Genomic DNA, 26,768 nt, shown 5'->3' on the forward strand with positions numbered 1-26,768 from the left:
GGTATTCTTGTACAAGCATTTGTGTTTCAGGGAACAGTCAGAGATTTATGGAGAGGGAATTTCTGCACAGAATTTGGAGTCAGTCTTCTTTGACTGGTGTATTAGTTTTCTGGGCAACTGTAACAAAGTAACACAAACTGGGTGGCTTAAACAACAGAAATGTATTGTCTGGAAGTCAGAAATCCAAAATCAAGAAATGAGCAGGGTTGGTTCCTGCTGAGGGGTGCAAGAGAGAGTCTGTTACATACTTCTAAGTGATTCCTCAGTTAGAAGATGATTCGCCAGCTGGAGATTCATCAGCAACCTTGGTGTTCATGGCTTGTAGATACATTGCCCCAATCTTTGCTTTCATCTTCACATGGGGTTCTCCTTGTGGCTTCACATGGTCTTTTCTCTGTGCATATCTGTCTCTGCACCCAAATTTCCTCTTTTCATAAGGACACCGGTCATACTGGATTAGGGCACACCCTAATGACCTCATTTAAACTTCATTATCTGTGGAAAGACCTTATTTTCAGATAAGAGCACATTCAGAGGCACTGAAGGTTAGGACATTAACATGTATATTTTTAGGATACACGATTTAACCCATAACAGATGGATAAAGCACAAAGGGCCATGTGAATCCGTCCTTTAAAGTCCAAGAAGCTGCAAAAATCAACCCAGGACAGAGCTGGAGGAAGCCTTTGCCATTTTCACTCCTCTCTGCTACAACGTGGCAGAAGAACAGCATTCAAAAGAGGTAGTAGAGGAAAGTAGAAAAAGACCAGATCATGCCCCTGTTCCCTCTTTAAAACAAATCTGGCCTTTTGCAGAAGGAGGAAAAGGCAGAAAGTATTATGACAAAAAGCACTCCGTTTTCAAATTGGTGTTCCTAAAGTAAATGTTTCTATTTGTATATCAAAATAGTGTTTCTCTTATGTTAAGAATCTACTTTGACCACAATAATTCAATTTTTTGATGCAGTAATTCATTGCAACACTAATTATAAATCTGATTTTGTACACAGATTGTAATTAGCCTCATATCTTTAAGTGGTTACCAAAAAAAATATTTAGGAGAATATTGCTAGAATTTTTGCTCCAACCCAATAACAAGTAATTTACTTCCCAAGTTAATTTCACCTTTGTTTTTAGCCTGAATATAGAGGGGCAAAAGGAAATGTAATTCCCTTTGATACATGAAACACATGTACTTAGCTTGGGCCTTGACAAATCTTCATTAAGGTCTGTGATTTGAAGTTGCCACAAGCATCTTGACAAGCGTTAGCTGAATTTACAGCATTCTATCAGATAGTCCTGAAATGTAAGGTGCATTATTATCATTTCAGAGGAAATATTGAAACACTCAGATATAACTGATAACTTATTTCCTTGGGAGTCACCTATAATTAACATTCTCATAGGTAACTCCCTGAACATAGTGCTGCTGAGTTGAGATTTCCAAGAAAAAAAAGACGTTATGCATATCAAACGGCTTGGTCTACAAAGGTTCATTTGAGATATCATAAACCCTAGAGTCAGAGATTCTGTAACTCAATATGAACAAATAGAGAGAAACTTTGGATAAATTGAGAAACTGCAATGCAGCATCCTTAAGCAATTATGTCCTGAATTTCCCTAATTCCAGGAAGTTTTGATCCCTTTTTTTTATAATGGATAGATTCAGCAATAAGTGTATAAATGAACTACCTTTTGGACACTGTGTACACCAAAACATAAGTCAAAAGTGTTTGGCTGGAAACATATTTTACATAACAATATTTACCAATGAGAAAGTTCCATGCAATGCACAAAAGGGGTAACTATTTTTGCTGGATGAATTGACTGAAGCTTTCTATTTTTGGGGTGCTTCATAATGAATACTACAGTCAGGAACTTCCTCGAAGGGCCCAAACTGCAATCTTCTAGTTGCAATTTTGGAAAAAATGGATGTATTTTTTATATATCATATATTTAAATTAATAATGTTTTGGAGAACAGAGTTAAAGATTCTATTTGAATTGGCAAGAAAACATAACAATTTCCTAGGAATGGCTGTAACAAGCAATTACCTGATTGCTCTGAAAGAATCATAAAACTTTACAGAAGGCCATAAAGGAAAACTTGAATAAATGGAGAAATATATCATAGTCCTAAATATGAAGACTAAATGTTGCCAAACATGACAATTCTTTCTAAATCAACATGTGGGTTTAATGCAATACAATTAAAAATAGAGTGGACTATTCTTTTACCTTGACAAAGTAATCCATAAGTTTATCTACCAAAGTAAATGAGCAGGAATATTGAAGGAAACTACGCAAAAGAATGATGCTAAAATCAGAACTCCTTGTGTTAGTTATACAAACTGCAAATATAGTAATGAAAATAGTGTGATATAAGTAATCTTAATAGCTAATAGGAACTGAACCTCAGAAACAGACACAGGAATTTAATAATAATAAATTTAGCATCACAGAGTAGTTGGAAATAAATGCTAATTCAATTACAGAGAAGTTAAATAAATATTGGAATAAAGGCTCAAAAAGAGTTTTATGACAATTCTTAGCCAAAATGAAGATAAAATATATATTTGATATATGGATGTATTAAATATAAAAACAAGCGTCATCAACATTTTAGAAACTCTAAAACTACATTAGTCTGATTTTCACAATAGCAAAACTAAAATTAATCACCAGGAATACTCACTACAATTTATTGTGCCAAAAATATTTTCTAATCAACAAACATGTAAGATTTGGAAGCCAATGAGCATCCTTCTGACTTCTTGATGGTCTTGGGCCAAAAGTCTATCACTCAAGGTTCTCCCAGTTTCTCCTTGCAAGACCTTAGAAGCCACAGAAAATAACATTAAAAACCATGACTGACAGCCAACTTATTAGTAGAATCCTGGAGAAAATTTTACCAGGGTATTTAATTTGTAGAACTAAAATGTCAAACACGATTGGCAGCTGACCCTGAAACAAGCTTTGTTCTTTCAAAAAGAACAGGCTTCCTAGCCCAAATGGCAGCAGAGTTTGGTGTGGGAGTGATGCCAAATGACACTTAGCACGTCCCCCATGTCTGTCATCTATTCAGAAATCCAAAGTTGACGCCAAGCAGGACACACGGCATTGCCCTCCACCCCGGCTCCTTGGATGGCCCTCCACCAAGCCCGCTGTGATGAGACCATCTTCCAGAGAACCACAGGAAATTCAAGAGAAGCAGCTGTCCATGTCTTTGCATCCCAGAAAATTCTGTAGTAGGGCTACTGAGGGCTTGCTGTCATGTCTATGTAATGAGGTCTTCATTATCCTATATTAATTATTATCAGAAAAAGTCATCATATAAAATGAGTCCATGGATAATAGGAAACAAATTTTCACAGTGTATGGTAATGAAATAATTTGATAGGGACTTTATCTTGTGAAATACAACCACAATGTATCAAGATAATGCATAAATATTATAGTAGAAAAGGTAGAATGTTTTGGTAATACTTTAATGTTCAAACAAAATTATTTTACAATTGCAGCTTGAATTTTACGTTTGACATTCAGAGCAAGATCTTATAGTAGGATCCATTTTTTAACCAAAATGTTAATTTTTACAATAATAATCAATTCAGACATACTAGTAGAAATAATACAGAGAGATCTCATGTAACGTTTATTCCTAGTTTCACCAAAGGTAATATCTTGCAAAGCAATATCACAACCAGGATATTAACTTTGATGGAAACCGCTGATTTATTTGGATGTCTCCAGGTTTACTTGTATTCATTTATGTGTATGTATATATTCCGTTCTGAACAATGTAACACACACATAGATAGAAGCATGTGCTCATCACCATGTCAAGGTATAGAGTAATTTGATGACCATAAGAATCCTCTGCTCCTGTTATGCTTTGTTAGCCTCTTCCCTACCCCCACCTCCACTCCATCCTCACTCTCCCAGCCGCTGGCAGTCACTAATCTGTTTTACATTGAATTATTATTTTTTTCACTTCAAGAACATTATATAAGTGGAATGTTACATAAGTAGAAGCAAACTATGTGTAACATTAGTTTTTTTCATTTTACTGCTGGGTAATATTCCATGATATGGATCGGGGTCTCCAACCCCCAGGCCATGGACTGCTATTGGTCCACAGTCTGTTAGGAACTAGGCAACACAGCAGAAGGTGAGCAGCAGGCTAGCAAGCAAAGCTTCCTCTGTATTTGCAGTTGCTCCCCATTGCCTGCATTACCATCTGAGCTCCACCTCCTGTCAGATCAGTGGTGACACTAGAATCTCATAGGAGCACTAACACTACTGGGAACTGCACATGCAAGGGATCTAGGTTGCACACTCCTTAGAAAAATTTAATGCCTGGTGATCTGTCATTGTCTCCCGTCACCCCCAGATAGGACCATCTAGTTGCAGGAAAACAAGCTCAGAGCTCCCACTGATTCTACATTATGGTGAATTTCAAAATTATTTCGCTATATATTACAATATAAATAATAAAGTACACAATAAATGGAATGTGCTTGATTCATCCCCAAACCATCCTCTACCCCGATCCATGGAACAAAATTGTCTTCCACGAAACCAGTCCCTGCTTCCATAAAGGTTGGGGACAGCTGACATGGATGTCTCACAGTTTGCTGAAGGACACCTGGTTGCTGCCTGTTTTGGGTTATTAGAGATAAACTTGCTATAGACATTTTACACAGTGTTTGAGTGAACACGAGCTTTTATTTCTATGGGACAAATGCCCGTGACCACAATTGCTGGTTCGCATGGCAGTTGCATAGTTAGTGTTATAGGAAACTGTCAAGCTCTTCGTCAGAGTAGCTGTGCCAGTTTAGATTCCCACCACCAGGTGTGGGTCACTGGGTTTCTGTGCATCCTCACTGGCATTTGTTCTCAATTATTAGTTTTTAAAATTGTGTCCAGTTCGATAGGTAAGTAATACATGGTAGAAGAATTTTGCCCACTTTATTCTTTAATTTTCAAAATTGTTTTATTCTAGGGCCTGTAACTTTAGATATAAACCTTAGAGTAAGCTTATCTCTGTACAGAAAAACTTGCTTGGATTTTGATAAAAATTGCATTAAACCTGTAGAACAACTGGAAAGGAAGTGACATCATTATATAGTTGAATCATCTGATCTATGGAAAAATAGGACTCATTTTTGCTAACATAGTTGTTTAATAGTTTTCCCAGGACCCTCTCTCAATCTTTTCCTATGTAAATGCTTTGTCTTGAATTTTCATCATGTTAACTGTATATATTTATTTTTCATTGTTAATAAACTAGTCTAAAATGAAAGATCCTAATTTAATTTTGTTTCTATAACATTCATTCTGCAACATGATTTTTATCTACTTTATTAAATCCCAAATCTTTTACAAGATTCTAAAGTTTATTCTCTGAAGATGTGGATTCATACCTGCATTATATTTTTGGGATTCGCATATCCAAAAACCCCAAAAATACCCCCGAAAATTATCACATGACCCAACAAAGGAGTAGCTGCAAGAGGACTACAGAGTGAGTGGGGCTAACTCTTTATGATCACATGTTAATTGTCGGGGGTTGAGTAGAAACCTTGGGTTTAGAAGAGATCACTGTTCAAGGACCGTTTCTTAAGCTTTTTGTGGTGAAGGGCTAGTTTTATCTTCCTCCAGTCCACTGATAATCGATAATTTTACAAAATCTAATAATGTCACCACAAAATGAAATAATTATACAAGTGCCCAAATGTTTATTCCTAATTTCTATACCTTTCTCATCTCAGGCTGATGATAAACAGTTCACAGACCAATAAGAGCATCTGGACCAACCTTTGAGAAACACAGAATTGGAAAACCTTTTTATTCCATGATGACTTATAATTTTATTATGCAAGTCCTATGGTCACTTGAAGTTTAAACTACTGTATTTCAGGCATCCATTTCTACCATTTCAAAAATGTTAAAAAGTCAATGGAATTCAGTGAACATTTTACCTCAATCCAGCCAAGTTGATGTAGATGTACCTCTGGGAGACTGGGACAATTGTTTCCAAAGTTGGCACATCACCAGGGTTGTAGAGATGATTTTTGAAAAAAATCCCACACAATTATTTGAGTGCTACTTGTCTAGCTGATGCTCAGACATCCTACTATTTGAAATTTATGATGAGAAAAGAATAGGAGAAAAGAAGAAGCACCTGAAGTGACAATGCATAGCATATTCATTCTAGGTAAGTACTAGATGCCATTCTGTCAATTTGTTGCTTGGATATGACAGCAGAAATCATGCTGCCTAGACTTTCTTGGAAACTATTTTGTAATCTTGCACTGTAGATAGTGAATACTGTCAAGGGTAATGCAGTCACCTTGTCTGTTGACAAACACTGAGTTTCAGTAAAATGTTCTTTCTCCCTGGGGGGAGTAAAGAGACGGAAAATAGAAAACATGGGAAATAAGTATTATCCTGGTCACTCTAGGTAGAAAACCCTTCATAGATTAAAATAAATAAAATTCAAGGTTCTCAGAAATTTGTAAGAATGAAAATGAGATCTCCGTCGATAAAAGTAGTTTAGGACATGTTAGGCAAATTGCAATAGGAAACCAAAAAAATGGCTTTTAAAGCAGAAAACAGTTCAAATCTCATTGATAATCAAAGAAATAAATACACATATGACAATATTTTGTTTTGCCTATCAAACTGCCAATTTATTTTTGGAATAAAATAGAGTGTTTGCAATAATACCTATGACAGATGTTTTAATTGTTAATGATGAATGTTGAAAAAAATCCTTGTTAGTGGGAAATTATACAGTCTATTAGACAAACAGCCTTATATATCCTTATTCCTTTGGCCAATAATATGAATTATGAACTACGATTATAATCAAAGAAGTACAAGAGTATTTATATACAATGTTCATATTTAACTTGTTTATATCATTAATGTATGAGAAATATTAATAATCATTAATGTGCTCAACACCACTAATCATTAGGGGAATGCAAATCAAAACCACAATGAAATATCATCTTATCCCATTTAGAATGGCTATTATCAAAGAGACGAAAAATAACAAATGCTGGTGAGGATGCAGAGAAAGGGGAATGCTTATTTACTGCTGATGGGAAGGTAAAGTAGGATAGCCATTATGGACAACAGTAATGGAGGTCCCTGAAAAGCTAAAACTAGAACTACTATATGATCCAGCAATCTCACTGCGATGTATACATCCAAAAGAAGGGAAGTCAGTATACTGAAGATACATCTACACTCCCATGTTTATTGAAGCACTTTTCACAATAACCAAGATACCATCAACATATGAAGAAAATGCGGTGTATGTACACACTGGGGTGTTATTCAGCCACAAGAAAGAATGAAATGTCACTTTCAGCAACATGGATGAAAGTGGATGCCATTATGTTACGTACAATAAGTCAGAAAAAATATTGCATGTTCTCACTCATATTTGGGAGCTAAAAAGGTAGATCTCATGGAGGTAGCAAGTAGGATGGTGATTACCAGAGGCTGGGAAGGGAGGGTGCAGGGAATGAAGAGAAGTTGGTAAATGGGTACAAACACACAGTTAAATGGAAGCAATAAGTTCTAATATTCAACAGCATAGTAGGAAAACTATAGTTAACAATCATTTATTGTATATTTTGAAATAGCTAGAAGAGAAGAATTGTAATGGTCCCAAAAATAAACAAACAAGAAAAGACAAATGTTTGACATGGTATTCCAATTGCCCAGATTTGATCACTACATATTGTATGTATGTATCAAAATATGTTACCCCCAAATATGTACAATTATGATCTATAAATAAAAAATAAAAATATTAATGTAAATTTTGACACATTAATATTATGAAATATGTGTTCATTAATTGCTACTTTTAAAATAGTTTTGTGAATTGGTATAATGTACACAATATATTGGTATAATGCAAAAAATTGGTATCATGCATTCAAAAACAATCAGGATAAAAATCCTTAGGATAATTTTACTTTCAAAACAAATTTAAATATGAAGAAATGTTACATACAACGGTAATTATAGTGCTGTTTGCAATTATAAAAAAAATGAAAAAACCCTAAACATTCAATGTATTGAATGTATGTGTTCACTTAAAATCATGTTAAAAGAAAATTTAATGGATTGGCAATTTGTACTTACTATATATTCAGTAAAAAAGGCAGGATAATAAATTAGAGAATGCTTGTAGTAACATTTCAGGACTCAGTTCCTCAATTCCTGGCATTGAGTTTACTTCACTAAAGAATCAAGAAAGGTTTTCTGGAGAATGCAAAGAAATTGATTCCTAAATACAAATGCATATGTGTTTTCCCTCATTGTACTGCAGAAATATAATAAATGGACAATATTTTTTGCCTAGGGCTTGATTTCATATGCCAGTGTTTTTTTATTGTATTGTGTATTCTACTCTTTCAGTGCCTTTTACAATTTTGACAATGAGTGTACACTAGTTTAACGACCAAGAGAATAGGCTCTTTATGTCATGTGTGTGTGCTTATGGGTTGTGTATGTGCATGTGTGTGGATGTGTGTACTCTCCAGAATATTTATTTATATGTACACATATATGTTTTATTTATATTAATCTCCTGCTACGTGTCACTTTTTTTCTCTCATTTACCTATCTATCATCTATCTCTTATCTATCATCTGTCTTTATCTATCTATCTATCTATCTATCTATCTATCTATCTATCTATCTATCTCTGAGCTGCAGAAGATCAACATACACACATACACATGAGCAGACACTGTTTATGTTTGCTGTGCTAGAGTCTACATTTTTGGCCACTGTTCTTGGTTACAAAATTGGTATGTATTTCCTTATAATCCTAAGCAAAATCTCTTGAGTTTGGTGGGTTTTGTTTTTACTTTTTGTTTATTTGCATGTTTGCATGTTCTTTGAAAGAACACTTCTTTGTGTTCTAAGGATATTTTTTAAAAATTCAATTATTTATAAAACACAGACAGTTTGGGGAATACTACTGGGTAATTAATAACAACATGTCCATAGACAAACACTGGAATCTAATTTATTTGGTAATGTGAGTTGAAATTGGTAGCTAATTTTGACTACATTAGGTGCACTTCTGTATTCACAGTTCTAACCCAAAAACTTAGTTGGAAGGCATTACATTTTTATTAATTCAAGAAAACAAGCTTTGCATTTGTCTTCTTACTAACTGAAACAAGTTACTAAGGACATAAGAAGACCAATTAGTGAGAACTGCATATTAAATAAATCCAAAGCAAAGGAATGAAGATAAGCCAAGATGAAGAGACTTTCAAAATTTGCATGGCTAATGCAGCAAATTTAACTGCAAGGTTAATATGAAATGTACTTTTCCTTTCATGAGTGAATGTTTGAGCCTGTTTTTGGCTGCAGAAAATTAATATAGGATAGTACTTCCTGTGCGTTGCAAGGGTCTCTAAAAAAGACGCAAGGGTCTCACTTGAGAAATAATGCTATCCTTGATTCTAACACATTAGATAAGGTCAATAAAAAAGACTTTTGCAAACACCAACACTCTATTCACCTCCCTTATATTTTAATTAACTTTAAATGACATGAAGCCTTTTATGATGTTGAAGATTCTAAAGTTCCCAAATTAGGCCAGGCACAGTGACTCACGCCTGTAATCCCAGCACTTTGGGAGGCCGAGGTGGGTGGATCATGAGGTCAGGAGTTCGAGACCAGCCTGGTCAACATGGTGAAACCCCATCTCTACTAAAAATACAAAAATTAGCTGGGCGTGATGGCACGTGCCTATAATTCCAGCTACTCAGGAGGCTGAGACAGGAGAATTGCTTGAACCTGGGAGGTGGCGGTTGCAGTGAACTGAGGTCGCGCCACTGCACTCCAGCCTGGGTGACAGAGTGAGACTCCATCTCAAAAATTAAAAAAAAAAAAAAAAAAAAAAAAAAAAAAATTTAAAAAATAAAGTTCCCAAACTATGTAGTCACTCTATGCTTTTTTTTTTTTTTTCCTTGAAAAATAAACCAAAAAGTTCAGAAACAACAACAACAAAAACAAAAGGATGGGGAGGCAAATTGTAACCTTGAGCTCTATGTATTAAAACTACATTTGACATTTTGTCTGATTCTATGAAGATAAAGTGGAGGTTGTATTCATTCCATTAGTTTAAGGTTTCTCGGCTTCTACAGCTCTGTTTAAACAATCAGAAAGTATTTAGATGTTGTCAAATGTCCCATGAGTAGGAGCCTAAGATCACTTTCAGCTGAGAACCACAGAGTTAGCCCATCAGTCAGTCTCTAAACACTTTGAGATCTTACTTTGCATCCAGCGTTGTGCTGAGTGCAGAAGACAGAGCAAATAAAATGCAGTCTTGGCTTCAAGAAGCTCGACTTCTAGAGACATGAACAACAATCAATGAATGGGTGTGGCATTGTGTTTGCATTAAAGAATCAAGGAAGGTTGTCTAGAGAATGCAAATGAATTGAGTCCTGACGTATGACTAATATTTAACTTGTATAGTAACCTTTATAAAGCCATTTAAAGGAGTGTAGAAAGGCAAGGTTCAATGAATGATCATGGTGTGTTAGGAGAACAGGGAGCTGAAAGTTAAAACGGAGAAAGCCATGCTGGAAATTGAGATTGGACAATTTCATTCACAAAGAAATTACTCTAAAACCGATAGTAAGTGAATAATAGAATAAAGAGTGAATGGAAAGTCAGCAGGTGCCACTTGGCAAGTAAGAACATCTCAGGTTTGAAATGTGAATTGTGTTATATAACCTCATTCAATTACATCGTTTCAAAAATCAAGGAATGGGGCAAGCTATTTTACTTTAAGAAGTCCCTGTCTTCCCTTTGTCATTTTTTTTTTTAAAAAAAGACCTTTTAGTGCTCAACGTTCTTTATGAACATGTAGACCACAAATTAAATTATCTTTAATATTTTATAACATACGACTATATTTATATTCTGCTGACCCAGGTTATAGGAAGAAGAGAAACGTTAGAAGAAAAACCAATTATTTGCTCTGTGACTGTGTTGATCCATTTAATACTAATGTAATGTGAATACATTGATTCAAATGAGCAAATATTTTAGAAGATTATCATGTGTCAGTCAGGTAATCTCAGGAAGGAGATGTTTGAAATACAGCCTCTCACCTATGGGAATATTTAGTCTGATAAGAATATTGCTAGAACAGAATCAGTATTAACAAACTTTTTTTAGCTAATATTAGGTACTGGACTGTATACTAAGGTCTAAGGATATAAAGACAGACACAGTCCTCACCTGTACATGTTTGCTGGCTGGCAAGGAAACAGACATCATCGAAAATCTGAAAGCTTTCTATGGAGCCAACAGGGAGAAGTCATAGAAATTTATTCTACTACCCCAGACTCTGAAAATGCTCAGAAAATAATGGATATCTCCATTATTTCCAGAAAATTAAAAATCAAGAATTGCCATCTGGGTGAATTAGATATTACAGTTGCTCACATTTCATATAGGTATTACGAAGACTGCTTACAATGAGGAATACACACAGGGAAACCTCAACTTTGTTGGTCTCCTCCCAAATCCTGAAAGTAGATTATATCATATTGCTAAACTCACTTAGTAGGGGGCTCCCTGCCACACCCGCGTCATCCACATCAGTGATGGCCCAGGCCTAATGATTGGATAGGAAGTCAGAGACTCAGACATCAGACTGTGGTCATAGTGTGCAATGAACACTTCATCCAGTTCCTGTGATCCCAGTAATCTCAATTCTTATCTTACACATGGGGATACACACAAAAATGAGTATGAGTACATCACATTGCATAGCTAGAGTCATGAGACCCATCTTCATCAGAAGAGAGATGAGGTTATGATATGATCATATGAGAGATCAGAAAAATCTGAATTTATCATAGGTCTGACTGCAAAGTTGAATTGAAAGAGGCCAACCAGTAAAGTAAGCTCCCTCGATAATTTTGGCTAAGGCAGTTACAAGGGAACAGAAGGATCTTCATGAAATAGTCCATTGGAGGGAAGAGAACTGAGTCTTGTGTTGAGATGTAATCATTCTTATTACATTGTTTTCTCATTAATATCATGCCAGGTAAATAAATCACTTTTGTGTTCATTTTAAGTTAAAAAAAAAAAAAGTCCCATAGGGTCCAGAAAACAAATAGCACAGAATCATATGTAGATTTACAATGAAACAAATAAGCCGTATGTCCAAGGACCCCTCACATTCATGGATCTCTCCAAGAATCTGAGAAGGGTCCCAGAAAAGCATTCACATGATCGTATGTTTTTGTTACATCTGTAGAAGTTCGGTGTTTGAACTAAAATCTATTGACTACCATCGTTTTTTATTGTGACTTCCTTTTCATCACTTTTCCCCTTGTGTAGAGCAGATTTGGAGTGGCTTCCTCTTGGGAATCTCTGCTAAGTAGAAGTACTAGTGGGAATGCATTTAATTAGGGCAATATATTTATTTGTTTACAGCCATTTCCATGTGTGGTTAAAGCACTGCTAGGTCTCCAAAGTTTGTGAATGGCTTCAAGGAACTTCCCTCCCTACTACTGTGCCATCTCATCTGGTGCAGAGAGGAGAGCATTCTTGCAATATAATGACACCTGGCACAAAAATCGTTTGGGTAATGGAGGAGAAACAATGTTTCTTTACAACATAGGGGATCCAGTAGCAGATCATGGTAATGTGTCCCCTCACCTCTTCAGATCCCATTTTACCATTTTATACACTGCCTCCTTTGGTATAGGAAGCCAGACATGCCATGGCTGGGAATACAGCCAATTTCTGACTGGCCTGCAGTAGTATGAAAATTCAGCTCCCTCTGTACCTGGCCAAGACACTGCTGAGATCAAGACGGCTATCCTCTGGGGACTTTGTCTGATATCCCAGACGTCCTTGGCTTTCTTCTCTTTCCTAGGAGGATTTCTTTATTTAAGTAACTTATAGGAAAAAAAAAAATGAATCTTGGAGTTTGTTCCTGGGAAAACTGATTTAATACAAGCCAAAGGTTATCTGGAATGTTGTGGAATTTGTCAGCTTTCTACAATTCCAGTTCAATATTCCTTCTATTTCTGTGAATAAATGTTTACTCTTGGGCCTAAGTTTATAATTTTATACTTTGTTTTTCTTAAAGAGGAATAGTAAAATTATATGATTCAATTCCCACTAAGCCTTGATCTGCCATGTATAGAGTACACTGGACCTGGGGCATCATCTATATGTGGTTTCGATGAGTAGGAACCTGAAACAAGAGTCAAGGAGATGAAACATCAGTCCTGGCAGAGCCAGCATCATGAAGGATGAGCATACACTCCTCAGTGACACCAGAGAAACAGTCCTTGGAAGTTCTAATCCAAATCAATGTGATTGATGACTTCCAACTTACAACATATATATATATTTTTAAGCATTATGTTACCTGAATGATTATTTGGTCAATTATCAACTAACCGTACTCAAGAAGAAACCAAAGAACACTCAGATTACAGAAAGCCAGATTCAGAAAGATCAGTGAGGACAAGCTTGATAGCAGGGAAATAAAGGTAATTGAGTATTTTCTAAATTTAAAGATCTAACACAATCTATGCAACCAGTTTTCCTTAAGGTGCCAATGTTCTGCTAATGTTTCATATGTGACATTATATATCATCTGAATTAGAAACACAAGACACCCTATTCTGAATATCACATTCTACACTCTACTTTCCAAGTTTATAATTAAACATTTTTAATATTTCATAGACAATATTTTGTTTGAGACATTACAGTACACTTAATCGAGTGAGTTACTTAACCTGATTAATTTCCACAACAAATATTTTCTCTCTTATCTATGTTTTAGGGAATATTATATAAATTATGTGATGAAAGATTTTAAAATGCAATTCAAATCATGTGATTCTGCAGAATGGTTGAAGTTTGATAATTTTAATATATTTCATAAATGTTCATTAAGTTTTCTAATGCTTTAAGTCATTTATTTTAGTTCTGGAGACAAATCATTTAAGAAAAATCTTTATATTGATATTCTTACATTTCTTTATATAGAGATTTATAGGTAATCATAATTTTTATACTATATTAAATTGTTTTATAACCTATTTAAAATTTATTTTATCTATTTTAGTACACCTAATCATTTTTCTTCATTTTCATCTCTTTTTATAATGTATTCAATATTTTTTAACACAAGTATCTCATTACTGCCGTCTAATTTGATATTTCACCATTACTTCTCTGTTTTTTTCTTGGTATTTTTGTTGTTACCTTATTTATTGTATCTTTTACTTGTATAGTAATACAAATGTTTAAGGTTATAAATTTTTCTAGGATCACAGTTTTTAATACTTTAAATATTTTAATATATATTATTCTCATTATTGTCTTCCTATAGTTATGACATTACTTCTTTATTCTTCAAACCAAAATTTGCTGAGAATTTTTTCTTTATGGTTACATATTTTGTATATTTATACATATATATACATACATACACATATATACATATGTGTATATAGATATATATATGTATGTAGTTTTTCACTTAAGTTATACTGGATTGTGACTAGTAAAGGTAGCCTATTGGATGCTGAATGTTATGGATCTCTTGAAATTTCCTTTGAATCTATAATATGAGTGTTTTAAAAGATATTCCATGGATTCTTACAAAGGATGGGTAGAATTTGGTATTAGTTCACAAAAGTATCCCTATTTCATTTTTCTAAATCCCTTATAGAGGTATATATTTTCTACTTAGTTTTTCAAGTGGTTTCAAAAAGCCTGTCTTCCTCTGTTTCTTTTATTCCATAATACTTTTCCATCAGCTCAGATTTTCAATCGGAAATTTCTATGTATTTTTTTAACTCTTGGATCCATCCTCACACATCTAATTTTTTAACCTTACTATGTTTTACCCTTTTGTCTTTTAGTTTCTTAAGTTTACTTTGTACTCTGTTGGTTTGATTTCTGTAATGTCTAACACAGCATTTTACATTAGTATTACACATTACATTAGGTTTAAATTTAATAACTTTTTAACATTTATTTTAAGTTCAGAGGTATATGTGTAGGACATGCAGGTTTGTTCCACAGGTAAATGTATGTCATAGGGGTTTGTTATACAGATTATTTAATCACCCAGGTATTAAGCATAGGACCCATTGGTTGTTTTTCCTGATCCTCTTCCTCCTTCCACCCTCTACCCTCTGATAGGCCCCAGTGTGTGTTGTTCTCCTCTATGTGTCCATGTGTTCTCATCATTTAACTCCCACTTGTAAGTGAGAACATGCAGTATTTGATTTTCTGTTCCTGTGTTAGCTTGCTAAGAATAATAGCCTCCAGCTCCATCCATGTCCCTGCAAAAGACATGATCTCATTTTTTTTTTATGGCTGCATAGTATTCTGTGATGTATATGTACCATATTTTGTTTATCTAGTCTATCACTGATAGGCATTTAGGTTGATTCCATGTCTTTGCTATCATGAACACTGTTGTAATGAACATATTTATGCATGTGTTTTTATAATAGAATCCTTTGGGTATACACCCAGTAATGGGATTGCTGGATCAAATGGTATTGCTGTCTTTAGGTCTTTGATGACGCCTTCCTTATATTGTATACAGAAATTAATTCAAGATGGATTAAAGACATAAATGTAAGACCTCAAAACATAAAAACCCTGGAAATTTAAACATTTTGAATTTCACCTTTGCATAGTGCAACGTCCTTGCTAGTCCTTAAGAATGGAGAGTAGGACCTTTGCATAGTGCAATGTCCTTGCTAGTCCTTAAGAGTGGAGAGTAGGATTTATGTATAATGTTCTCCAAATCCCAATCAAAATTTGAGCAGGTCTCTTTTGGATAAATTTATAAACTAATTGTATAATCTATGGAGAAATCCAAAGGATCTAAAATATTCAAGATAATCCTGGAAAGGATAACAAAGATAGGGAATTTATACTGTCATATTTATGGACTTACTCTAAAGCTAGTTATTGAAAACATGCTATCAGCTCAAAAGTAGACAAACAGAATAATGGAATAGAGAGTACATAAACAAACACACAGATGTAAGGACAAAAGTAACAAAGCAGAGTAGAGTGGACAGTCTTTTTTTCCCCCAATAAATCAAGACGGGACATTGGACATCTATATAGAAATAAAAGTATATCTTGCATGCCTACCTTATTCCATTTACAGACATTATTTGAAGAGCATTACAAATACAAATGTGAAAGGTAAAATCAGGAGGTTTGCTATAAAACAGAACAGGGTAGAACATCTTTGTGAAATTAAACAGAATCTACAAAAGTACTACCCACAAGGAAAAAGGTTGATGGACTAAATTACATTAAAATCAGAAGCATCTGTTTATCAAGACACACGTAAGAGAATGAAAAAGCAACTACAGTTTCAGTTCCAACAACGACAAAAAAGAGCTTGCAAGTTATCACTTCCATTCTCCTTACAAGAAAAAATAATTGCTGAAAAAACTGAAAATCAATAGCTTTTCTTACTGTATCAAATATATGAGATCACAAGGCAAACTGTCACCCAAAAACATGGGGAGACAGGTGAATACAGAGACCAACAACTTAACAAGAACAGAGCTACAGATACAATAATTGGCAGGAATACTTCAAAGACAATTGACAAATTGCTGGAGATTGAATGTGCACCAGCTTGAGAATCATTAAGTCTTCAGGGACCAGTCTTAGGAGGGCCTCCAACTTTCATGTTTTAACTTTAAGAACCCTGTTCATTGGTGAAGATCACAAAAATCTTTCTCATGCTTCAGTCAGACCGACGGGAATGTCACCATTTTTAAATACTCCCAGAGTACCACGAGAAGGCCTTCCCTCAAGAAAAACTACATTTCCAGATTCTCATCTGAATCAAGGGAAGGACCAATAACTCTAGTCCCCTTTAGCCCCCCTATGTCATGAAAGGGGAGAATTTTAAAAGGCTACAAAATACTTTAGAATATCACAGCTCAGTGATTCAGGCCTACTGAAAAATACAAGATTTATTCTTAACATAGAATGCTTCCTTTCCCAACATCTCGCCACCACATCAACAGGTCTTCAGCATCATAATAGTGGACTGCAACTGAAAGAGTATCAAGACAAAGACTCAATTTAAGACGGTGTTCTTGGGGAAATCAGAAAACAACAGAAAAGGGAAAATAATTAGTAAACTGGGGAAATGGAAGACAATGGCACTTAGAGTCAGCAAAAACATCAACTCCTGTACAGATTAACATAGAACTTCACACTAAAATACTGATTACTCTTATTGCTAGATACATTATCAAGCTTTCACCATGAAAAACAAACAAACAAACAAAAGGCAAGGCATTTTAAAATTTTTTAAAAAGCCCACAATCTGAAGAGACAATGGAGGCATCAAAACCAAATCTCATACACGACACAGATTTAGAAATTTTTTCTTTTTTTCTTTTTTGAGACGGAGTCTCGCTCTGTCACCAGGGCAGTGCAGTGGCCGAATCTCAGCTCACTGCAAGCTCCGCCTCCCGGGTTTATGCCATTCTCCTGCCTCAGCCTCGGGAGTAGCTGGGACTACAGGTGCCCGCCACCTCAGATTTTGAAATTTTATTGGATAGAGAATTTAAAATAACTATGGAAAAAGTAGACAAAATGCAAGAACAGATGGTAATATAAACAGAGATGGAAACTCTAACAAAACAGTGAAATCCTTTTCATGACAAAAATCAAAAACACCATCACAGAAATGAATAATGGCTTTGATAGGTTCTTCCCTATACTTGACACATCCAAGACTACAATGAACTTGAAGATATTTCAGTAGACACTACCTAAACTAAAAAACAAAGATAACACAAAAATGAAAATAGACAACAGCAAAAACTGAAACAGCATATCCATTAATATGGACCAATTACAAAAGAGATAACATAAGTGTCATGAGAATATTAGAAAGAGAAGAATGAGAGAAAGAGAGGAAATATTTAATAGTATATGAATATACTGTTATACATATGTGTGTACGCATATATACATAGAAATGGCTGGGATTTTCTAAAATTAATGACAGATAACAAATCATATTTCTATTTAGCTAGGGAGCATCAAGAAGGATGAATACCAAACAGGTACACCTGGGCATATCATATTCAAACTCTAGAAAGCCAAAGACAGAACATTCTTCAAAAGAAGTTAGAGGAAAAAGAAAAATTGCCTTATCTATAGAGGAACAAGGATGAAACATACATTGGACTTCTCATCAGAAACCAAAGAGGAGAGTGGCATGAAAATATTGAAATTATTGCGAGAAAGCGAAGAAAAGAAAAACACCAACTCAGAATACTGTATCTAGTGAAATTACCCTTCAAAAGTGAAAAAGAAATATTTTCTCAGAAGAGCAAAAACTGAGAATTTGTGACCACTAGATCTGTCTTTCAAAAAAATGTTAAAAGAGGTTCTTCAGGAAGAAGAAAAATTATATAGGTCTGAAACTTAAATCAACAAAAAGTAAGAATATTAAAGAAGACAGAAATTAAGGTAAAATAAAGTTTTTATATTTTCTTATTCTTAATTGATTTAATAGATAACTGTTCAAAGTAATAACAGCAGCAGTGGAGTCGGTGATTATAGCTTACATATGAAGCAAAGCAGTGTTATTTGAAAATTGACTTAGATAAGTTGTAAATGTATGTTCTAAACTGTAAGGAAACTACTAAGTTTTTAAGAGGTAATTAATACATGAACAGAGAAGATAAAATGGAATCATGTAAAATGTTTCATGAAAACTGGAGAAGGCAGAAAAAAAGCGGAAGATTTTAAGAAAAGAAAAAACAGGCCAGGCAGTGGCTCGCGACTGTAATCCCAGCACTTTGGGAGCCTGAGGCAGATGACCATCCTGGCCAACATGGTGAAACCTCGTCTCCACTAAAAATATAAAAATTAGCTGGGCGGGTGGCACATGCCTGTAGTCCCAGCTACTTGAGGGGTTGAGGCAGGAGAATCTCTTGAACCTGGGAGGCAGAGGTTGCAGTGAGCAGAGATTGTGACACCACACTCCAGCCTGGCGACAAAGCAAGACTCTATCTCAAAACAAACAAACAAACAAACAAACAAACAAATAGAAAACATTTGCAAACATGGCAGATATTAATTCAACTATATCAATTATCACTTAAAATGAAGATGGTCTAAACATACCAAATGAAGACTCTCAGAATGGATAGATAAACAAGACCCAGCTCTATGTTGTCTACAAGAAACTCACTCTAACTGGAAAGATGTATAGAAATTAAAAAAAAATAAATAACTGAAGAGAGATACACCATGTTAACAGTAATCAAAAGAAAGCTAGACTAGCTATATTGGTTTTGGACAAAGCAGAATTCAGAGCTAGGAAAATTATCAGGGATAATAATGAGGGGCATTAGATAATAATAAAGTAGTAAATTTTCCAAGATATAATAATCTTTCAAGTATATGTCCCTAACAACAGAACATCAAAGTATATGAGATAAGCACTGATAGAGATGCTAGGAGAAATTGATAACTTCCACTATTATGGTTAGAGACTTCAACATCCCCCATGAGTAATGTACAGATCAATCAGGTAGAAAATCAGTATGGTCATAGTTGAACCGAGCAGCACCAATAAAGAACGGAATCAAATTGGCATTTATAGATAACTTCCTCCAACAACAGCAGAATACACATTCTTCTCAAGCTAACATGAAGCCTTCACCAAAACGGATCACATTCAAGGCCATGAACCACATGAAAACAAATTTTTTAAATGGAAATCATACCAAACATACCCTCAGACAACAATGGAATAAAATTATGTATCAACAAAACAAAGATAGCTGGAAAACTGCAAATAGTTGGAGAATAAGTAACTACTAAACAACATATGGGTCAAAGAAAGGTCTCCAGGGAAATACATATTTTTAACTAAGTGAAAATAAAAATACAACTTACCCAAGTGAGTGTCATGCAAAAAAAAAAAAAGCAGTGCTTAGGTGGAAATTTATAACGTTGAATGCGTATATTGAAAAAAAAAAGAAAGGAAAGGTCTAAAATCAATAATCTAGGCTTCTGCCTAAGGATAGTAGAGATAAAAGAGTGACATAAACCATGGAAAACCATGGAAACACTGACACCTTCAAAGGATCACAATAGTTCTGTAATGAGTTCTCAGTGGCATCTTCTTCCACTATAAGGTTGTTTCATTTATATTGAAAATCTGCTGTTTAGTGTAAGAAAATAAATAACAAAAATTGGAGCAGAAAGTGATGAAATTGAAAACAGGAAACCAATAGAGAATATTAACAAAAACAAAAACTGTTTCCTTGAAAAGATCAGTAAAATTGCTAAATTGCAAGACATCATCAAGATGGTGAAATAGAGGCTCTCAGTGCTTTACTCCTGCACAAAGAGAGACTAAAACAGTAAGTAGACAAAGGTACATCCAGTAGGACATTTAGAGAGAATGCTGGAATCCAGTAGGGAAGGGACATTTCTGTGGCTTTGAGACCCAGTGAGGCAGCTGGCCAGATTGATTTGGGAAGGAAGAGGCTCCCCATTTCATGGGAGGGGTAAGTGAGAGATCCTCAGCAGTACACATTCCTGCTACAGATCCCCACAGTCCTAGCTGCAGGAAAGTCTCTGAGTGCCAGGGACCCTGAGCCCAGCATAGTGGGACGTCGGGAGTCCATGTGACTGCATTGTTCCAGAGAGAGCAATACAGCACTATTTTGACAGCAGAGCCAACAATGAACTACATCCTGCCCTGGGGTCCAAAAGCCCCTGTTCTCCACATCACTGGGGCCTCACAACACCCTATACCTCCTCTCTCAGGGCTGCAGAGTGCCGCTGGCTGGACCTAGTGGTGCGGTCCAGGTATTAGCAGCAGAGCCCATGCTGTTGCCTGTGTGCCAGTAAGCAAGTGGTTTAGCACATCAGGGAGGTGCCCCCAGGACACAAGGAACCAAAATGTGTGCTCACCAGAACCTGACAGCAGCCTACCCACTGTTACCACTACATCAGCTACCCCATCACCTCCAGCAGTTGGGCCACCATGCACTTGTTACCTACAGCCAGGGACTATAGGGAGCCAGCCTGCCTGCTCCACCAAGGGCACTGCTGGAGCCCATGCATGCTGCCTGCAGGAGACCCCAGGACTGTACCACCTGGCCTGCCACCACCACCACCACCACCACCAGTACCACCTGTACCCAAACACCCTACCTGGGGACTGAAAACTGGTCTGCTCTGCAACCCTATCCCCTGAAAAGACTCACCACGGCCTCTGTAAACAATAGAAGCCTAAGCCACTAAGGAACTTGCATTGAGTACAACCAAAGTAATCGTAAAGAGACTATACTATGGGGCCCAGCCAGTACCAAAGCAAAGCACCTTATCAAATCAGCATTATAGGTTCATCTAAAAGAGAGACTTTCCCCATGAAAGCTACAACATCAAATTGAAAAAAGTGACAGCATATTAGTCCATTTTCATACTGCTATGTAGAAATACCCCGAGACTGGGGAATTTATAAAGAAAAAGAGATTTAATGGACTTGCAACTCCACATAGCTAGGGAGGCCTCACAATCATGGTGGAAGGTGAAGGAGGAGCAAAAGCAGGTCTTACAAGGCAGCAGGCAAGAGAGCATATGCAGGGGAACTGTCCTTTATAAAACCACCAGATCTCGTGAGACTTATTCTCTATCATGAGAACAGCATGGGAAAACCTGCCCTCATGATTCTATTACCTCCCACCAGGTTCTCCCACAACACAACACATGGGGATTATGGGAGCTACAATTCAAGATGAGATTTGGGTGGGGACACAGCCAAATCATATCAGTTATACCAGATATGCAGATACCAATGCAAGGACACAGGGAACATGGAAAAGTATGGAAACACTGACACCTTCAAAGGAACACAATAGTTCTATAATGAGTTCTCAGTGGCATCTTCTTCCACTATAAGGTTGTTTCATTTACACTGAAAAACTGCTGTTTAGTGTAGCCACCTTCATCAATGATCTTAGCTACAGCTTCTGAATAACTTGCTGCAGCTTCTCCATCAATACTTGCTGCATCACCTTGTACTGTTATGTTTTGGAGATGGTTTGTTTCCTGAAACCTCATGAACCAATCCTGGCCAGCTTCAAACTTTTATTCTCCAGGTAATTAATATAAATTAGCACAAACTTTGAGGAAATTGCACACAATATCCACTCAGCTGAACACATGCAAACCTGCAACGGGTAACCTCTGAGACTGCTCAATGACCCTCACCTTCTGGAAGTTGTGTCCCTATATACTTGTGTTAAACTACCCCTTGAGTGTAAGCTGTAGCCGGTGACTTACTTCCAAGTAATAGAATGGAGCAAAAGTGATGAATGTCATTTCCAATATTAGGTTACAAAAATATTCTGGGACTTTTCCTTCTGGGAAGATGGAATAGATGTTTTTTCTTCTATTTGTTCCACTAAGTGAAACTAAAAACCTAGGGTACTATTTACAAAATAAACCTAAGAAAACTCTGAAAGGTGGAGAGAAGGCAGGCCTGCTAGTGACCTGGAGACCCACAGAAAAATATGGTAATGAGTTCTCTGGGTGTTCCTTTTGCTTCGTGTATCCCAGGGTTGAGGCTGAAGAGCCAGCAACCTAGAAATGCCAATAGGCACAGACACAATGAAGCCCCAACAAAACCTTGCTTTCCCTAGCCAAATAAAAAAAAATAAGGGCAACCTAGCAAGACAGACAATACTATCCACTCTACTGCAACCAAGTGTCACAGAAAAAAAATAATAATAATACAGCGGCCCATCTCCACCCCACCAGCAAATACTAGACTTCCACAGCTGACATGCTGTAGGAAGTCAGCCCTAACTCCCCATAGGAGTGGTGCCAGAGAAGGCCATGTACAGGGCCAGGACTTGCATTCCTATTGGCTGGTAGCAGGGCTCCACACTGCAGTGTCAGGGGAGACCATGTAGAGAGCCTGGATGTCCACTCCCATCTGGCTGTAATGAGACTCCTCACCTCTCTTTATGTGGGTGGCATTAGACAAGGCCTAGAGAAGAGTCAGGATTTTCACCAGTATTCAGAGGCATGGGAGAAATATAGAGGATATATCCTGTATCTCCCAGCCAACCAAGGATTGTGGGAATTGCTGGGAAGTCATAATTCCCATCCTTACCTAGCAGCAATGAGGAGCTCCCCTCAGATGTCAACAAAGACCACTGAGGGAACATGAACTTGTACCCAACATGGTGGTAGCAGAATATACCCTACACCCCTTCTCCTGGTAAAACAGTGTCAGAAGAAGCCACATAAAACACAAGGTGTACGTAAGATCCAGAGACTCATATAAATATATGAAGTATATAATGTCCACATTTTCAAAAAACCAACTTTTTGTGTCATTGATCTTTCACATTGCTGTGTCTTTTAGTCTCTATTTCATTTATTTTTCTCTGATCATTATTCTTTCCTTCTACTATTTTTTGGTTCGGTTTGTTCTTTCTTTTTTAATTCCCTGAGGTGCATTGTTAGGTTGTTTACTTGAAGTCTTTCTACCTTTTCGATGTTGGGATTTATTGTGATTGAAAGAGAAGAAAGGAAAAAACCGTCAGGCAGGCAGTTAGGGTGGGTCCTCAGCTGAATTCTTTCAAACAAAAGAACATCTTGCAGGCACAGATAAGGGAACTCACACAGTGGGGCTTGCCAAAGACATGCCCACAGCCACACAGATAAGAAAGACTATAGAGGTGACTTGCCCAGAAGTCCCCACAATGGAAAATTCTGTCCCCGACACATGCACAATAAGGGAAATAAAGAAATATGGAGTAAATCATGCACATTAGGAGGACAGGGTGAAGCTACCAGAAATTCATGCCTTACGCAAAAGAGACACCCAGCCCTCACTGTTTTCTTATAAAAGCTTTTGCATTCAACTGCAAAAATGGAAACCCTCTTCTGGGTCCCCTCTGTGCGGTGAAGAGCCTTCTTTCACTTATTAAACTTTCCCTCCAACCTCACCCTTTACTTCCACGCTCCTTAACTTTCTTGGTGGTGAGACAAAGAACATCAGGCAATGAGATACTGCTAAATTGTGGTGCACTGGCGAGACTGTAACCCTAACAACTTCCCTCTTAGAACTGCTTTTGCGGTAGCCCATAGGTTTTATTATTCTGTGCTTCCAATTTCATTTGTCTCATATAATTTTTTTTTCTTTGAGATGGAGTCTCACTCTGTTGCTCAGGCTGGAGTGCAATGGCCGGATCTCAGCACACTGCAAGCTCTGCCTCCCAGGTTCATGCCATTCTCCTGCCTCAGCCTCTCAAGCAGCTGGGACTATAGGCGCCCACCACCACGCCTGGCTAATTTTTTGTATTTTTGGTAGAGATGGGATTTCACTGTGTTAGAAAGGATGGTCTCGATCTCTTGACGTGGTGATCCAGCTGCCTCAGCCTCCCAAAGTGCTGGGATTGTAGGCATGAGCCACTGTGCCCGTCCAAAAGAATTTTTAAATTACCTGTTTAATTTCTTCATTGACCCATTTGTTGTTTAGGAACAGATGTTTAATTTCCCCACCACTACCCCCACCCCCACCAAAAAAAAGTAAGATTTCAAACCGAATGAAAAAAAAAAAAAAAGACAACTAGAAGATGCTAACACCAAGATGACAATTATGTTAGAATTATCTGACAAGGGTTCTAAAACAGCCATCATAAACATACTTTAACAAGAAATTGCAAATATGACTGAAATAAAAATTAGTGTGTTCCAGCTGAGGACTAAAGTCTGATTTTTTTTTTTTTTTTTTGTCTTGCCCAAATTCCTATCTAAGGAGTCCGGGGATTCCTGCCCCACAAATCATTAAATTCTCAACAGATGGGTTTCATTTAACCCTATGTATCTGACTTACTTTCCAATTTGACTCTGGAATAATATTATGTGACAAAGAAGAAAGTCAAAATATTTTACCCCGAAACGTGTTTCTTTGCCATATCTTGAAATGGCTCTGCCAAGCCATTGTGGGGGGAAATTTACATCTGTAAAGAATCTCTATTAACATACCTAGATCCTTTTCTTCTGGGCCCTCCCAATCCTAAAGAGATTAACCAAGAGTCTAGCACCTTTTAAAGATTTGAATAGGAAACATTCATCATCTATTGTCTCTAAGGGTAGCCACTGTAACACCTCAAAAGGACCTTGGTCTCCACAATCTTTTATCTTAACCTGAACATTTCCTTTCTGTGACCCCAGGTCTTTAGATAAATTCTACCAATTGTCAACCAGAAAGTGTTTAAATTTACCTATAGGCTGGATGCCCTTGCTTTGAGTTGTCCCACCTTTCTGGACCAAACCAATGTATTTTTTAAATGTATTTCATTGCTGTCTCATGCCTCCCTAAAATGTATAAGTGTATAAAACCAAGTTGCACCCCAAAACTTTGGGCTCATGTTCTCAGGACTTCCATGGCTGTGTCATGGGCCATGGTCATTCATATTTGGCTCAGAATGAATCTCTTCAAATATTTTACTCTTTTCGTTGACATAGCAAAGAAATAGAAGATACAAAGAAGAACTAAATGGAAATTTTAGAACTTGAAAAATGCAATAACCAATTTAAAAACTTGAATGGGCAACAGAAATTAACCAAGCTGAAAAAAAACAGAAAATATACAGAAAATATATAGGAAGGAAGGAAGGAAGGAAGGAAGGAAGGAAGGAAGGAAGGAAGGAAGGAAGGAAGGGAGGGAGGGAGGGAGGGAGGGAGGGAGGGAGGGAGGGAGGGAGGGTGGGTCACCAGGGACCAAACGAACTGTAAAAAAAGATCAAACAATTGTGACGCTGGAGTCACAGAAGGAAACTAGAAAGAGGGCAGGGCTGGAGAAAGACTCCAAGTCCTCTATGGACTCATCAGAATCTTGATGGCTGAAAACTCCCCAAATTTGGCAAAAGACATTAACCTAAAGACACCGGAAGCTGAACAAACTCAAAATAAACCTGGAAAAATCCATACAAAGACACATTATAATCCAACATTAGAAAACTGAAGAAAAAAATTTGAAAGCAATAAGAAAGGGAAAAAAAACACCTTGCTTATATAGGGGCAAAACAATTTGAATATCTGTATAAAAGGAATTCTCAAAACTCAAAAGTAAAAGTAGAAAACAATTCAAAAAGAAAATGGGCAAAAGACATAAGGGGACATTTCATCACAGATGCTCTACAGATATCAAAAACCCTCGAAAAGATGTTCAACAACATTATTCATTAGAGAAATGCAAATTAAAACTAAAATGAGATATCACGGCACATCTACAGGATGGCTAAAATAAAAAAAAAATAGTGACAACATCAAAAGTGAAAAAGGATGTCAACAAACTGTACAATTAATGTAATTTTGTTGGGTACACTCTGGAAAAGAGTCCAGGTATGTCTTTAAAAGACTAGACGTATAACTAATATGTAAACTGGCAATTGTACCTCTTGGCTTTTATTCCAGAGAAATGAAAGTCATTGTGATGGTTAATGTGGAGTGTGAACTTGATTGGATTGAAGGATGCAAGGTATTATTTCTGGGTGTGTCTGTGAGGGTATTGCCAGAGGAGATTAAGATTTGAGTCTGTGGACTGGGAGAGGCAGACTCACCCTCAATCTGGGTGGGCACCATGTAATCAGCTGCTAGTGCGGCTAGAAAAAGCAGGCAGAAGAAG

This window comes from Chlorocebus sabaeus, chromosome 2, assembly GCF_047675955.1.
Source record: "Chlorocebus sabaeus isolate Y175 chromosome 2, mChlSab1.0.hap1, whole genome shotgun sequence".
Lineage (NCBI taxonomy): Eukaryota > Metazoa > Chordata > Mammalia > Primates > Cercopithecidae > Chlorocebus > Chlorocebus sabaeus.